At 43.2% G+C, this 14,641-nt stretch overlaps 1 long non-coding RNA gene across 2 annotated transcripts; it reads left to right on the forward strand.

Moving 5' to 3' along the window:
- The first annotated feature begins 11,494 nt into the window (after positions 1-11,494).
- Positions 11,495-13,718, forward strand: LOC141091208 (uncharacterized). 2 transcript variants are annotated; one of them, XR_012232452.1, is made up of 5 exons: positions 11,495-11,560; positions 11,646-11,703; positions 12,770-12,985; positions 13,070-13,229; positions 13,312-13,718. It is a non-coding gene; the product is annotated as an uncharacterized lncRNA (long non-coding RNA). The 2 variants fall into 2 exon arrangements; XR_012232453.1 differs by having other exon boundaries at positions 11,498-11,560; positions 12,773-12,985.
- Positions 13,719-14,641: the final 923 nt, after the last annotated feature.

Below are 14,641 nucleotides of genomic sequence, written 5' to 3' on the forward strand. Positions count from 1 at the left end.
AGTAGAAACAATTAAAACAAGGGCCTAGGGCCACACCATGGTCAAGTGGAATGATACAAGCCGCAAAAGATGTTTATAAAAATGGAGCAAAACTAATAGACTCATTTAGTCCCTTCGGATGGACAGTGTCTAATGACCAGATCCAAAGTGTTTCACGTTGCAAAAGCTTCTGGGTTAAGTTACCACCGCTTATCCCTGGATTGATTATGTCAATACCACGAACACGAAGCAGTGAGCTATCACATCCGTGTTTGAGTTTGAAATGCCAGGGTAGCGTCCTAAGTGTGGCCGGATCATCATGGCCGCCTGCCGCCTGTATCCCCAATACATGCTCACGAACACGTGTCTTCAATTGCTGTGCAGTCATACCTATGTGAATCAGGTTACATGGACATAATGCAAAATTAACAATGCAACGTGAAGTACACGAAATACTATTCCAGATACTAAATGTCCTAGTCCCTGATGAATTGAAGAACGTATTCGTTTGGTCAATATTGGGGCAGGCGACACAACTGCCATAGGGAGCACAGCCACACCTAGGAGTACCTACATTTAAAAAACTGGGTCTTGGTTCAGGCTGATAGTGACTATGAACTAAATAGTCCTTGAGATTCATAGAACGTCGAATACTGACACTTGGTTTTGGCGGAATCAGTTGATTAAGGATAGGGTCAGTTTGAAGTGTAGGCCAAGCCATTTGAAGACAGCCTTTCATTCGTGCAAATTGTGCATGATAGTTTGTGATGAATCTAATCTTATTGTTAGATTTCACCTCCCTCTTCTTGTACAGTAGGGACTGACGTGTGGACCATCTTGCACGATTATATGCTCTCTTAATGGCTCGCCTGCTGTACCCTCTTTCTAAGAACCTATCAGAGAGATCCTGAGCTTGTGATACAAAATCCTGATCACTAGAACAGATCCTGCGGAGACGCAGGAACTGTCCTATAGGAATTGAATTAATCAATGGTTTGGAGTGAGCTGAGGAAGCATGTAGCAGCATATTGGAGGATGTTTCCTTCCTGAAAATGCTGGTCTGGAGGATGTTATCAGCATCCCTCCGCACACTAACATCCAGGAAGCTCTCCTTGGTCACATCATGATGATATGTGATATGGATATTCCTATCATTCGAATTTATTCCCTCCATGAATTTAGATAGTTGTGACCAATTCCTCTGCCAGACCAGGAATATTTTGTCGATGTACCACACCCAGAAGGGGATGGGGTCCATCGACTGACATTGGTCAGACAGGGGGAGGTGTTGTGAGTTCATTTTCCCCTTCGTCACTGAAGTCTGGTGAACTCCCTATTCTGGTAAAGGAAGGTAATGAGCCTGATTATCAGGCACCTGAGCCTAATGAGGATGACTGGCTGAGTGGAGTCACGGACTGGATATAAGGCTGCCGACGCCCTTCTGCCCTGCGGGTGATTTCTCTGTGGACTTCTAGGACTCCAGTCTGATTCCTGCTCCTCTAAAGCTAAGTTTTCTGCTTTGCCTGTTAGCATTGGTTTTTTGCTTTTGTTTTCCTTGCTTTTCTGGATTCTGCCATTCCCTGCTGGGGTGAGCTGAATCTCCTTTTGCCGGTTGCTCTGTCTTCAGAATATTCCTGAGTACTGACATAGCTTTTTTGAAGCCTAGCGTCTTCAGGGCCTTTTTTACTGTCAGTCTGTTGGCTCTTATTTTCATAGGGTTTTTCATGGATTGCAGACAGCAGCCTTCCTGTCCTTTCCTATCTAGTTAGCTTGGGCCCCGTCTTTGCTCAGTCTATCTTTCTGTCTGTGTTTGTGTTTTCATCTTGCTTCACCGTCATTATATGTTGGGGGCTGCCTATTGCTTTGGGGTCTGCTCTGGGGCAGTTTAGATTTCCCCTTTCTTTCTTTAGGCCTATTTAATTCTCCGGCTGTGATCGAGGGGTCTAGGGCATCGTAGGAACCCCCCACGGCTACTGTTAGTTGTTGTGGATAGGATCAGGGATCTGCAATCCGATAGCTGCCAACCTCTCTGGTTTTCTGGACTTAGCTAGCATTTGTTTTTGCCTCCTACGGTGACTCAATCATAACAGGGAGGTCCCTCTCCCACAGCCCCAGGAACAGGTTGGCATAGGATGGGGCAAAAGATGCCCCCATCGCTGTGCCCTGGAGCTGCAGGTAGAAGGACCCCATAAAGGTAAAAAAATTATGGGTTAGGGAAAACTCAAGCAATTCAAGAACCAAGGAAACAATCTCAGTTGGTAGATTGGACATGTTGAGAAACTATCTTGTAGCTGCCAATCCATCTTTGTGCTGAATGCTGTTGTACAGGGATTCAACATCACCTGTCACCAGCATAGTGTCACCGCCAACATGAAGCCCATCTACTCGCTTTAGAAACTCTCCTGTGTCCAATAGAAAAGAAGGCAGGCTTTCCACTATAGGCTGTAACTTAGAGTCAATCCAACGATTGACTCTTTCTAGATAATTACCAGAGCCGGAAATAATTGGATGTCCTGGGGGGGGCCTCCAGACTTTTATGTATCTTAGGCAACAGGTAAAATGTTGCAATAGTTGGTTCCTGTACCTGCAGTGCGACAGCCAGCTCCCTTGTAATGACCCCATTTTGAACTGCCAGATTAAGGATTTTATTCAATTGTGTTACAAAAGACGCCAAGGGGTTAAACGTTAAACACTTGTAACAGGTTTTGTTGTTTATTTTTATAAAGGGGCTTAGGCCATATTACGTTTCCCCCTTTGCCGGCTGGCTTCAGCACAACATTTGGAAGCCCCCTCAGGACTTCCAACCTCCTACGCTCATCACGGCTGAGGTTATCTCTACCTACTCCTCTCGGAATGTTCAGAAAGTCCCTAGTGACAACCTGAACAAAAAGGTCAACGGCCGAGCATGTCGTAAGGGGAGGAAATTTTTTAGATTTAATTTTAAGAGATTGGGGAATCTTACCTCCCTCACCAGATTCATGCTCAGTAGAAAGATCCTCAAGGTCTTGTAAGGCTAATTGTTCCTCTTCTGTAGGAAAAAGATTTTGCAAATCAGGGTCAAAAAAGTGTTTTTTAAAAATCAAGGATCTAGAAAAGAGGTGTAAATCCTTGATTGCCACAAATGCATTAAAGTGAGACTTAGGAGAAAAAGTGAGTCCTCTACTCAATAACGGTAGGTCAGAATTGGTTAAGACATGAGAGCTTAGGTTAATTACCTTGTTATTTTTCTTGCGTTCAGGAGATTTAAATTGCATCTGCTTGTAAGGATGGAAGTTGACATCTCTCACTCTCTTAGGCTTGGGTCCAGAAAATGTCGTTATGGATGAGGTAGACCACTCTGAGGAGTCACTCATAGAGGAAAGAGAACTCACTGAGGATACTCCATGCATTTTTGGAGTTTTGATGTTAGATTTTCTCCAAAAATAGACACTCTTATTTGCAAAATCTTTAGTATCTCGTTGTAGTTTAGAGGCCTGTGCTTCATTTATTTTTTTAACACATGTATCTAAGTTCTTCTCAATTCGAGATTCATACTCAACAATTTTGTCAGGTGGACATGTTGTTTTAAAATTACGTTCTGCATCATCTATCAATTTGTCAAGAGCTATGATGGTCTTAGAATTACGTTCAATCAACAATTTCAAGAACACAGAGGAGCAAATGCCACATGCCTCCTCCCAACGGCTGATGAAATCATTATCCTCAACTGGAAATGAGGGATTGACCCGTACTCTCAGACCCATAGGGATCATTTTGCAGGAAACATACGTCTCCAAAAAAGCCCTGTTCCACCATATTTTTGTCCGTTTTAATAATAATTTTTCAATCTCAAGAGCTTGACTATCAAATGTTTGATCCACAAGCGGCTGTGACTCAATCCCACCAGTTCCGAATACCCGGTCAATTTGTCCGAGCCAGGCTTTGTCTTTGGCCTGGAAATCCATATCCAAAAAAACAAGAAAACCTGTGCACAACACAGTAAAGTTAAACCATAACCATATTAAGGATACAAAACCCATTAGAGTAAATAGATTAATTATATAATTATATATAATTATATAATTATATATTAATTATATAATTAATATATATATATTATATATTATATAAGAATTCCTTGTATATATGTAATATGTACTTGGCGATAATAAATTTGATTGATTGATTTGATTGATTGATATAACACACACTAATAAACAATTATATATAATGTTTTTTTTAAATGGATATATACGGACAATCGCAAAAGATATGAAAATTGTCACAGCGAAAAGAGGCGATCAAAAAAAGTCCAAAAGACTAAATAATTACCAAAAAATATATAAAATTAAATCTTTATTATAATATAGACAGGAGATAGGCAAACAGGGGTATTGAGTCAGACATGATATATAACATATAGACATGATATATAACATATAGCACAAAGGCAAACAAGTGGGGCATACATAGGGTAAGAGGACCAAAATGGGTAGAGGTAACTTTAGCATCACTACGATGGCATAATTAAATATATATTGTACCTATCCCAAATTGAAATAGTAAAACCAGACAGGATTCATGGATGTAAATGTTAACATTACAAGAAAGCGTACAATAGGAAATCTTTACCTGGCAGGATAGTGAATAGAGGTCCACCCGGGTATGACACCCCCCAACGCACGTTTCGGCGAATGGCCTTTCTCAAGGGGTGATGGGAAAGAGGAAGTGAGGGGTATTTAAGATAGAGTCCACCAATCAAATTGTGAATCACATGCATGTGACACGCATGTGGGGGTGCACGCATCACAGAAGCAAAGCGTCACGAAGATAAGCGTCGGGATACAGCAGTTATTACATGGCACAGAACTAAAATCCATCTTCTCTCTTCATACAGGTAAAAATTCCCTCTGCTTGCTGTCTTCTGCAACATATTCAAATGGTACAACTTCCCACCTCTGATTGCTGTCTCATCTGCTGCAATAGACTCTAATGGTAAAAATTCCCTCTGCTTGCTGTCTTCTGCAACATATTCAAATGGTACAACTTCCCACCTCTGATTGCTGTCTCATCTGCTGCAATAGACTCTAATGGTAAAAATTCCCTCTGCTTGCTGTCTTCTGCAACATATTCAAATGGTACAACTTCCCACCTCTGATTGCTGTCTCATCTGCTGCAATAGACTCTAATGGTAAAAATTCCCTCTGCTTGCTGTCTTCTGCAACATATTCAAATGGTACAACTTCCCACCTCTGATTGCTGTCTCATCTGCTGCAATAGACTCTAATGGTAAAAATTCCCTCTGCTTGCTGTCTTCTGCAACATATTCAAATGGTACAACTTCCCACCTCTGATTGCTGTCTCATCTGCTGCAATAGACTCTAATGGTAAAAATTCCCTCTGCTTGCTGTCTTCTGCAACATATTCAAATGGTACAACTTCCCACCTCTGATTGCTGTCTCATCTGCTGCAATAGACTCTAATGGTAAAAATTCCCTCTGCTTGCTGTCTTCTGCAACATATTCAAATGGTACAACTTCCCACCTCTGATTGCTGTCTCATCTGCTGCAATAGACTCTAATGGTAAAAATTCCCTCTGCTTGCTGTCTTCTGCAACATATTCAAATGGTACAACTTCCCACCTCTGATTGCTGTCTCATCTGCTGCAATAGACTCTAATGGTAAAAATTCCCTCTGCTTGCTGTCTGCTGTGTCATCTGCTGCTTTACCATCTAGAAACATAGTTTAATGTGTCTGCTAATTCTTTGTTATAAATCATTTGGTGCATTGTACTTAAAACTCACTGTTGCATTTCCATGACTGGGATCAGTGTAGATCTTATCTGGTGGAGGTGTTAAAATAGATGTTGCCAGGCTGAATGTCTTTGATCATCCCAAAAAAAGCAAAAAAAAAAAAAACCCTGGTGTGCTGACCCCAGCTGCCAAATTATCCTCAACCAGTTCCCACAATCCATCTCTTCAGACCCTGCAGTCTGGACTATAAATTTAGAACCATCCATAGGGGTGCACGCATGTGGGGGTGCACGCATCACAGAAGCAAAGCGTCACGAAGATAAGCGTCGGGATACAGCAGTTATTACATGGCAGTTAGTCAGGACAGGAGTCAGGTAACCCTCACTCTGCTGTCCCTTTTAACCATGTGCTTTATTCCTATCCTCCTATGTTCTCTTGCAATCCACTTTCACCGACCAATCCCCCCTCCATCACGACTCATATACATCAGCTCCTCTCTCTTTGCTTCTCCCATGTACAGCTCCCATGCACTTCTCACCTTCTTAAAAAGCCTCAGCCCATCTTGCCCAAACACACTGCACATAAAATCTTCATACAATTCCAAAAACTACTTGCTCTTTATCTTCCTGCTCCTACTGATTTCAGGGGACATCTCCCCCAACCCCGGTCCACCATCCCCCAACCTCAACCCCTACCCTACCTCACATCGAAACCTTAATAATCTTACTAATATCACTTGCACTCCTTCATCTCCTTCTTTCAATTGTGCCCTTTGGAATCCACGGTCTGTATGCAACAAGCTTCCTTTCCTACACAATTACTTTCTGAAAAACTCTCTGAATTTGTTGGCCCTCACGGAAACCTGGATTCAGGATTCTGACACTGTCTCTCCTGCTGCCATTTCCCATGGTGGCTTACAATTCTCCCATTCCCCGAGACCGACAAATAGACCTGGTGGTGGAGTCGGCATACTCCTGTCCCCACAATGCACTTTCCAGGTCATCCCCCCAGTTCCATCACTCTCATTCCCTTCTTTTGAAGTCCACACCATCAGGCTCTTTCGTCCCCTCTCCCTCAGAGTAGCGGTCATATACCGGCCCCCAGGCTCACCCACCCACTTCCTGGACCATTTCTCTGCCTGGCTGCCGCACTTCATGTCCTCAGAACTACCAACCCTTATCCTGGGAGACTTCAACATCCCCATTAACAGCCCCACTTCCACATCTGCATCCCAGCTTCTATCACTAACCACTTCTCTAGGCTTCTCTCAGCTCTCAACCTCTGAAACACACAAAGACGGTAACACCCTGGACCTGGTTTTCGCCCGGCTCTGCTCAATCTCCTACCTAGATAACTCACCGCTTCCCCTCTCTGACCACAACATTCTCTCCTTTACACTCACAAATCCTCGCTCACCCCAGCACCCTCCTACCTACCATTCAGTCAGAAATCTACAAGCCATTAACCCTCATACACTTTCAGACTCCCTACACTCATCACTGTCCCCAATCTCCTCTTTTTCCTGTCCTGATCTGGCTGTACATCACTTCAATGACACTCTTAGAAGCACCCTTGACCAAGTAGCTCCCCTCACCCTCAGAACCTCCAAACACAGAGTGAAACAGCCCTGGCTCACATCGTAAACCCGATTTCTCCAGCGATGCTCTAGGTGTGCTGAACGCTTATGGAGGAAAACACACACACCAGAAGACTTCATACACTTCAAATTTATGTTAAGGACATATAACTCTGCCCTTCACCTCGCCAAACAGACCTACTTCACCACCCTGATCTCCTCACTATCCAACAACCCCAAGAAACTTTTTGACACCTTTCACTCCCTCCTCAGGCCAAAAGCACAAGCCCCTATCACAGACATTTGCGCTGATGACCTGGCCTCCCACTTTATAGAGAAAATAGACAATATCCGTCAGGAAATCCGCTCCCAATCACCAAGTTCAGTGACTCCCATCCCTCCCTGCATTTCCCCTGGCTCACTCTCCACATTTGCTCCCATCACAGAAGAAGTCTCCAGGCTCCTCTCCTCTTCTCGTCCAACTACATGCACAACCGACCCCATTCCCTCACATCTCCTCCAGTCTCTCTCCCCAGTCGTCACAACTCACCTAACTACAATCTTTAATCTCTCCCTCTCCTCTGGCATTTTCCCCTCCTCCTTCAAACACTCTATCATTACTCCATTACTAAAGAAACCCACCCTTGACCCATCCTGCACAAACAACTACAGACCAGTCTCCAATCTCCCCTTCATCTCTAAACTCTTGGAGCGCCTGATATACTCACGCCTTACCCGTTACCTCTCCACTCACTCCCTCCTAGACCCTTCACAGTCCGGTTTCCGCCCCCTACATTCGACAGAAACTGCACTCATCAAAGTGACCAATGACCTTCTGACAGCAAAACGTAATGGTGACCATTCTCTGCTCATTCTTCTCGACCTTTCTGCAGCTTTCGACACTGTTGACCATCCTCTCCTACTCTCTAGGCTCCAGTCACTAGGCATTAAGGACACTGCTCTTTCCTGGTTCTCCTCCTATCTTTCCGACCGCTCCTTCAGTGTTCTGTTTTCTGGCTCCACTTCATCTCCTCTTCCTCTCACTGTTGGGGTACCTCAGGGCTCAGTCCTTGGCCCCCTTCTCTTCTCTCTCTATACAGCCCCAATTGGACAGACCATCAGCAGATTTGGCTTTCAGTACCATCTTTATGCTGATGACACACAACTGTACACATCATCCCCTGACCTTACCTCCGCTGTACTACAGAACGCCACTGACTGTCTGTCTGCAGTCTCCAACATCATGTCTGCTCTCTATCTGAAACTCAACCTCTCCAAAACTGAACTTCTTCTGCTCCCACCATCTACTAACCTCCCTAAATCTGACATTTCCCTCTCTGTGGGTGGCACCATAATAACACCCCGACAGCAGGTGCGCTGTCTGGGTGTTATGTTCGACTCCGATCTCTCCTTCACCTCCCATATACAATCTCTTGCCCGCTCATGCCGCTTACACCTAAAGAACATCTCTAGAATCCGCCCTTTTCTCACCATGGAAACAACAAAAGCTCTCACTGTCGCCCTGGTCCACTCCCGCCTAGACTACTGTAATGCTCTATTAATTGGCCTCCCTCTCACTCGACTCTCCCCTCTCCAGTCTATCCTTAATGCAGCGGCCAGGATCGTCCATCTGGCTAATCGTTTCTCAGACGCGTCCGCTCTTCGCCAGTCATTACACTGGCTGCCAATTCATTACAGGGTACAATTCAAAGTACTTGTTCTCACCCACAAAGCTCTCCACAGTGCGGCACCCCCTTACATCTCCTCCCTCATTTCTGTCTATCGGCCTAACCGACCGCTGCGCTCTGCAAATGACTTTCGACTAACCTCTGCCCTAATCCGTACCTCCCACTCCCGACTCCAAGACTTCTCCCGTGCTGCGCCAATCCTCTGGAATGCTCTACCCCAAAATATTAGGACCATCCACAATTTGCATAGTTTTAGGCGCTCGCTCAAAACACATTTGTTCAGAGCGGCCTATCACATTCAGTAATCAAAGTCATGTTTGTGTGTGTGTAGCCCATTCACTATCTCCATCTAACCCCCACCCCCTGAAGATGGCTGGACCGTCATTGTAAATACATCATTGTAAATACAAACCTGTGCTTTGTATCCCCCCCACCTTATTGTAGATTGTAAGCTCCACGAGCAGGGTCGTCTTATTTCGCTTTAATTATTGTATTGTTAACGTTGTTACTTATGACTGTTGTGTTTGAAACTGTTCAACTGTAAAGCGCTGCGGAATATGTTGGCGCTATATAAATAAAGATTATTATTATTATTATTATTATTATTATGTGACAAATCAAGCCAATGATGCATACATAGCAGAAGTTCCTCCCAAGAATGGCGCTTATCGCCGTGGTAACACCAAGCATACAGACCAACCAGCTCCAAAGGTAACCATCATCCATATGCAAGCATCCAAATTAGATGAAAGGAGGAGGGAGTGGCAGACAGCGATGCCCAAATATTATTAAAATGTAATGCGCTAACATATAATGTGAAAGACGCCGCAATAGCCATACACCAGTGGTGAGTCATGGCCTGCGCCCCGTCCTCTTTTGATGATGCGTACGTTGCCGTGGTAGCTGGTAAACAAAGTCGCGTCAAATACTCCTCCCCTTACTGGATCACCAACGGCATCACGTCTGCTCATGATGACGCGCCCGTCATCCTGACAACCATAACAGGCAGCGTCGGCGTCACCCGTCCGTGACGTCACAATCATGTGACTGGTCACGGGCCAGCAAGACGCCGAGGGCTGTCCGAAGTGAGGGAGTCAGAGGCGCGCGTGCAGAGGGAGCGCAGTTCGTTGGGAGAAAGGATGCATATTAGCTAATGACCACAAAAGGAATAAGAAGACATAGTATGCCAATGCAGTACTCATGGCATAAAAATTAGAACATAGATATATTGGTCATGTCTAAATACATATAAGGACAACTATCACACTAATCTTAGTGTGAAACTAATTAGCCATAAGCCCTAACATGGGAAGATGTAAAACCCATAAAAGGTATCCCATAGAATAACATCGAGGATTACTAATCTGCTAATAAATTGGGGAGGAGTATTTGACGCGACTTTGTTTACCAGCTACTGCGGCAACGTACGCGTCATGAAAAGAGGACGGGGCGCATACCATGATTCACCACTGGTGTATGGCTATTGCGGTGTCTTTCACATTATATAATGTTAGCGCATTACATTTTAATAAAATTTGTGCGTCTCTGTCTGCCATTCCCTCCTCCTTTCATCTCTTTTGGATGCTTGCATATGGATGATGGTTACCTTTGGAGCTGGTTGGTCTGTATGCTTGGTGTTATCATGGAGATAAGCGCCATTGTTGGGAGGAACTTCTGCTATGTATGCCTCATTGGCTTGATTTGTCACATGCGTGTGATTCACAATTTGATTGGTGGACTCTATCTTAAATACCCCTCACGTGCGTTGGGGGGTGTCATACCCGGGTGGACCTCTATTCACTATCCTGCCAGGTAAAGATTTCCTATTGCACGCTTTCTTATAATGTTAACATTTACATCCTTGAATCCTGTCTGGTTTTACTATTTCAATTTTGGATAGGTGCAATATATATTTAATTATGCCATCGTAGTGATGTTAAAGTTACCTCTATCCCATTTTGGTCCTCTTACTCTATGTATGCCCCACTTGTTTGCCTTTGTGCTATCATGGTCATGTCTGACTCAATTCCTCTGTTTGCCTGTCTCCTGTCTATATTGTAATAAAGATTTAATTTTATATATTTTTTGGTAAATATTTAGTCTTTTGGACTTTTTTTGATCGCCTCTTTTCTCTGTGACAATTTTCATGTCTTTTGCGATTGTCCGTACATATCCATTTAAAAAAAAACCCATTATATATGATTGTTTATTAGTGTATGTTATATAATTAATCTATTTACTCAAATGGGGTTTGTATCCTTAATATGGCTATAGTATGTCTATCGTGTGAGCGAGGCATTTTAAGTACAAATCTATAAATATTCTATATGTCTATATACATCCTCTGAGTGTGTAGTGGCCGTACGATGTATGTGTAGTAAATGTATGGTTTTCTTTGTACACAGATGTCGGATAGTGAGGGATCGAGCAGCAGCTTGCGATTTAAAAAGACCCAATAAATGTTGTGTGGCAGTCGAGTGTATTGAGATTATCTTGTGTAATCATGTTTTTATTGCAAATAGGAATCTTCTGATCCCAAACCTCCCAGGCCACCCCCCAAATAACAGTCCAAAGCGGCCAAAAATGTACGTGCCCCAAATTATGTTGTTTTTTTTAAACATAAATTGATACATGAATTGTAAAACTTTTTTTTTTATTTCTACATTGTAGGTTGTTCAAAAAGGAAAAAAAACAGCCTCGCCGTGTTTCATCACCTCACCTTGAAGTGGTAAATATCACACAAAATATAAATTTTGAACAAAACTAATTTTGTTTTTGTTACAACAAATCATTAAACATACAAAACCAACAAAACACAAGAAACTGTCAGGAACACCGCACTACACTCGCTCACTGAGCCAGTGCGCATGTCCTGAGTACAGAAACAGTGCTAAAAGATACCTGTGGAGCAGGGCAGGAGAGGTGACAATGCGTGCTTCAAACTATTGGTGTCAGGGTCCAGTCAGCGCTGGAAAGTAAAGATGCACAGGATCTGCGGACACATAAGTTAGCAAGCTGGCACAGGACCTATGGTCATGTGACTGCAAGGGGGCGGGGCTTAGCGTCCTGCTTTCAGATATGACAGGACACCATACAACAACTCAGAGTCGGGCAAAACGGAGGTCACAACAGTACGGGCAAACGAGGCACAGGAGGGACAAACAGACGGGTGGTCAGACAAAGCCAAAGGTCATACACAAGAGAACGACGTGGTACAAAGGGGACGAGCAGAGAGAAGTCGGGTCACAAGCAGAGAGTCATACACGAGAGGTAGCGCAGTACAAGAGGGGCAGGCAGAACTCGTAACAGGGACAGAACCGGATCAAAACCAAACAAGCAAGATATCAGGCACAAGGCACACGTACGCACAAGGTCAACTAACTCAGCCGAGGGCAGGAGTATAACTGACACCGGACCTAGGTCCAGTGAGCATTAAATAGCCGCCCTCTGCCAGAGAGAGGTGGAACAATTAACCCCCAGTCTGATCAGGACGGGCCAAAGCGAAACCCCGTCCTGGATCATGACAGAAACAACACAATATAACAACGTTTAAAACCCTTTTTAACAAACTACATATATTTCATAACATTAACCAAACAGTACAAGGACACCCAACAAAAATAACTGTAAACGAATAAACATTGCAATATAATTTTTAAAAAAGATGAAAGTGTTAAAAATTTAAAGTTATGAAAAGTGTCCTTAAAAATATTGTAGTTTTGGGGATGTGATAAACGTATTAACAAATGAACGTATACATTTTAATATAACATTTTGTGTTTACATCGTCCAAGCAGCCCTCAAAAAAAGGCACATTAATATTGATGAAGAGCCCTTGGACATCAAAAATGAGGCACTAACAACACTAGTGGAAGCGAATCCGTCCATATGGGATCAAAGTGACATCTCGCACAATGATATTATTAAAAAACGGAGGTTGTGGGAGAAAATAATATGCCAGTTGGACCCTCGGTATCTGGAGAAGTACGCCTCCTCTCAAAAAAAAATTGGTAATTAACGCTCAACTTCAACTGCTAAAATGTTAATTAAGATTGTAAAAGATATGAAATTATTTATTTGCTTTATGATTGTAGCCGATGCAGTCCATACCCGGTGGAGATCCATTAGAGATCGATTTGTACGGGACTACCGCAACAGCCAAAACACCCCCAGTGGATCTGGTGGCAAACGAGGAACCCCGTATGTTCATTATGAGCAATTGATGTTTCTACAGAAAACGTTGTCCCAGCGCTCGTAAGTAAACTTTTTCCAGTGTTAAAATGTGACAGAGCAACAAGTCTTTATTAAAATCTCTAAAATATTATTTTTTGTGTAGAACGATATGCAGTACCGCTGCACCTCGAGAGGCTGAGGCATCGGAGCCATCTCGACAGGAAACAAGCCAACAGACGGGCACTGAAGATGTGTCAGTCCTTAGCGAGCCACGATCATAGAATCATGGAATCGTAGAGTTGGAAAGGACCTCCTGGGCCATCTGGTCCAACCCCCTGCTCAAAGCAGGATTCGCTAAATCATCCCAGACAGATGTCTGTCCAGCCTCTGTTTGAAGACTTCCATTGAAGGAGAAATCACCACTTCTCGTGGCAGCTTGTTCCACTCATTGATCACTCTGTCAAAAAGTTTTTTCTAATATCTAATCTGTGTCTCCTCCCATTCAGTTTCATCCCATTGCTTCTAGTCTTTCCTTGTGCAAATGAGAATAAAGTTGATCCTTCTACAATGTGACAGCCCTTTAGATATTTGTAGACAGCTATTAAGTCTCCTCTCAGTCTTCTCTTTTTCAAACTAAACATTCCCAAATCCTGCAACCTTTCCTCATAAGACAGGGTTTGCAGACCAGTCACCATTCTGGTTGCTCTTTTCTGAACTTGCTCCAGTTTGTTGATGTTTTTTTTAAAATGTGGTGCCCAAAACTGGACACAATATTCCAGATGAGGTCTGACCAAAGAGGAGTAGAGGGAAATAATGACTTCACGTGATCTAGACTGTATGCTTCTGTTAATACATCCTAGAATTGCATTTGCCTTTTTTGCTGCTGCATCACACTGTTGACTCATATTCAGTCTGTGATCTATTAGTATACCCAAGTCTTTTTCACATGTGCTGTTGCTTAGCCCTATTCCTCCCATTCTGTATATGCTTTTTTCATTTTTATTGCCCAGATGTAGTACTTTGCATTTTTCCCTGTTAAAAACCATTCTGTTAGTTGCTGCCCACTTCTCCAGTTTATTTATATCTTTTTGAATCCTCTCTCTCTCTTCTCTAGTATTAGCTATCCCTCCTAGCTTTGTGTCATCAGCAAATTTAATCAGTTTACCCTCAATTCCCTCATCTAAATCATTGATAAAGATGTTGAACAATACAGGGCCCAGGACAGAGCCCTGTGGTACCCCACTTGAGACATTCTTCCAACTGGATGTGCAGTCATTTACGACCACTCTTTGGGTCCGATCACTAAGCCAGTTATGAATCCACCTAACAGTTGCCTTGTCCATTCCATACTTAGTCATTTTTTCAATAAGGATTGTATGAGATACTTTGTCAAATGCTTTGCTGAAGTCAAGATATACTATATCTACAGCATTTCCTTGATCCACCCAATCAGTGATTCCGTCATAGAAGGAAATTAAGTTAGTCTGACATGA

The sequence above is a fragment of the Dendrobates tinctorius genome, unplaced genomic scaffold (genome assembly GCF_039654945.1).
Source record: "Dendrobates tinctorius isolate UK_male_01 unplaced genomic scaffold, ASM3965494v1 ptg000049l, whole genome shotgun sequence".
Taxonomy (NCBI): domain Eukaryota; kingdom Metazoa; phylum Chordata; class Amphibia; order Anura; family Dendrobatidae; genus Dendrobates; species Dendrobates tinctorius.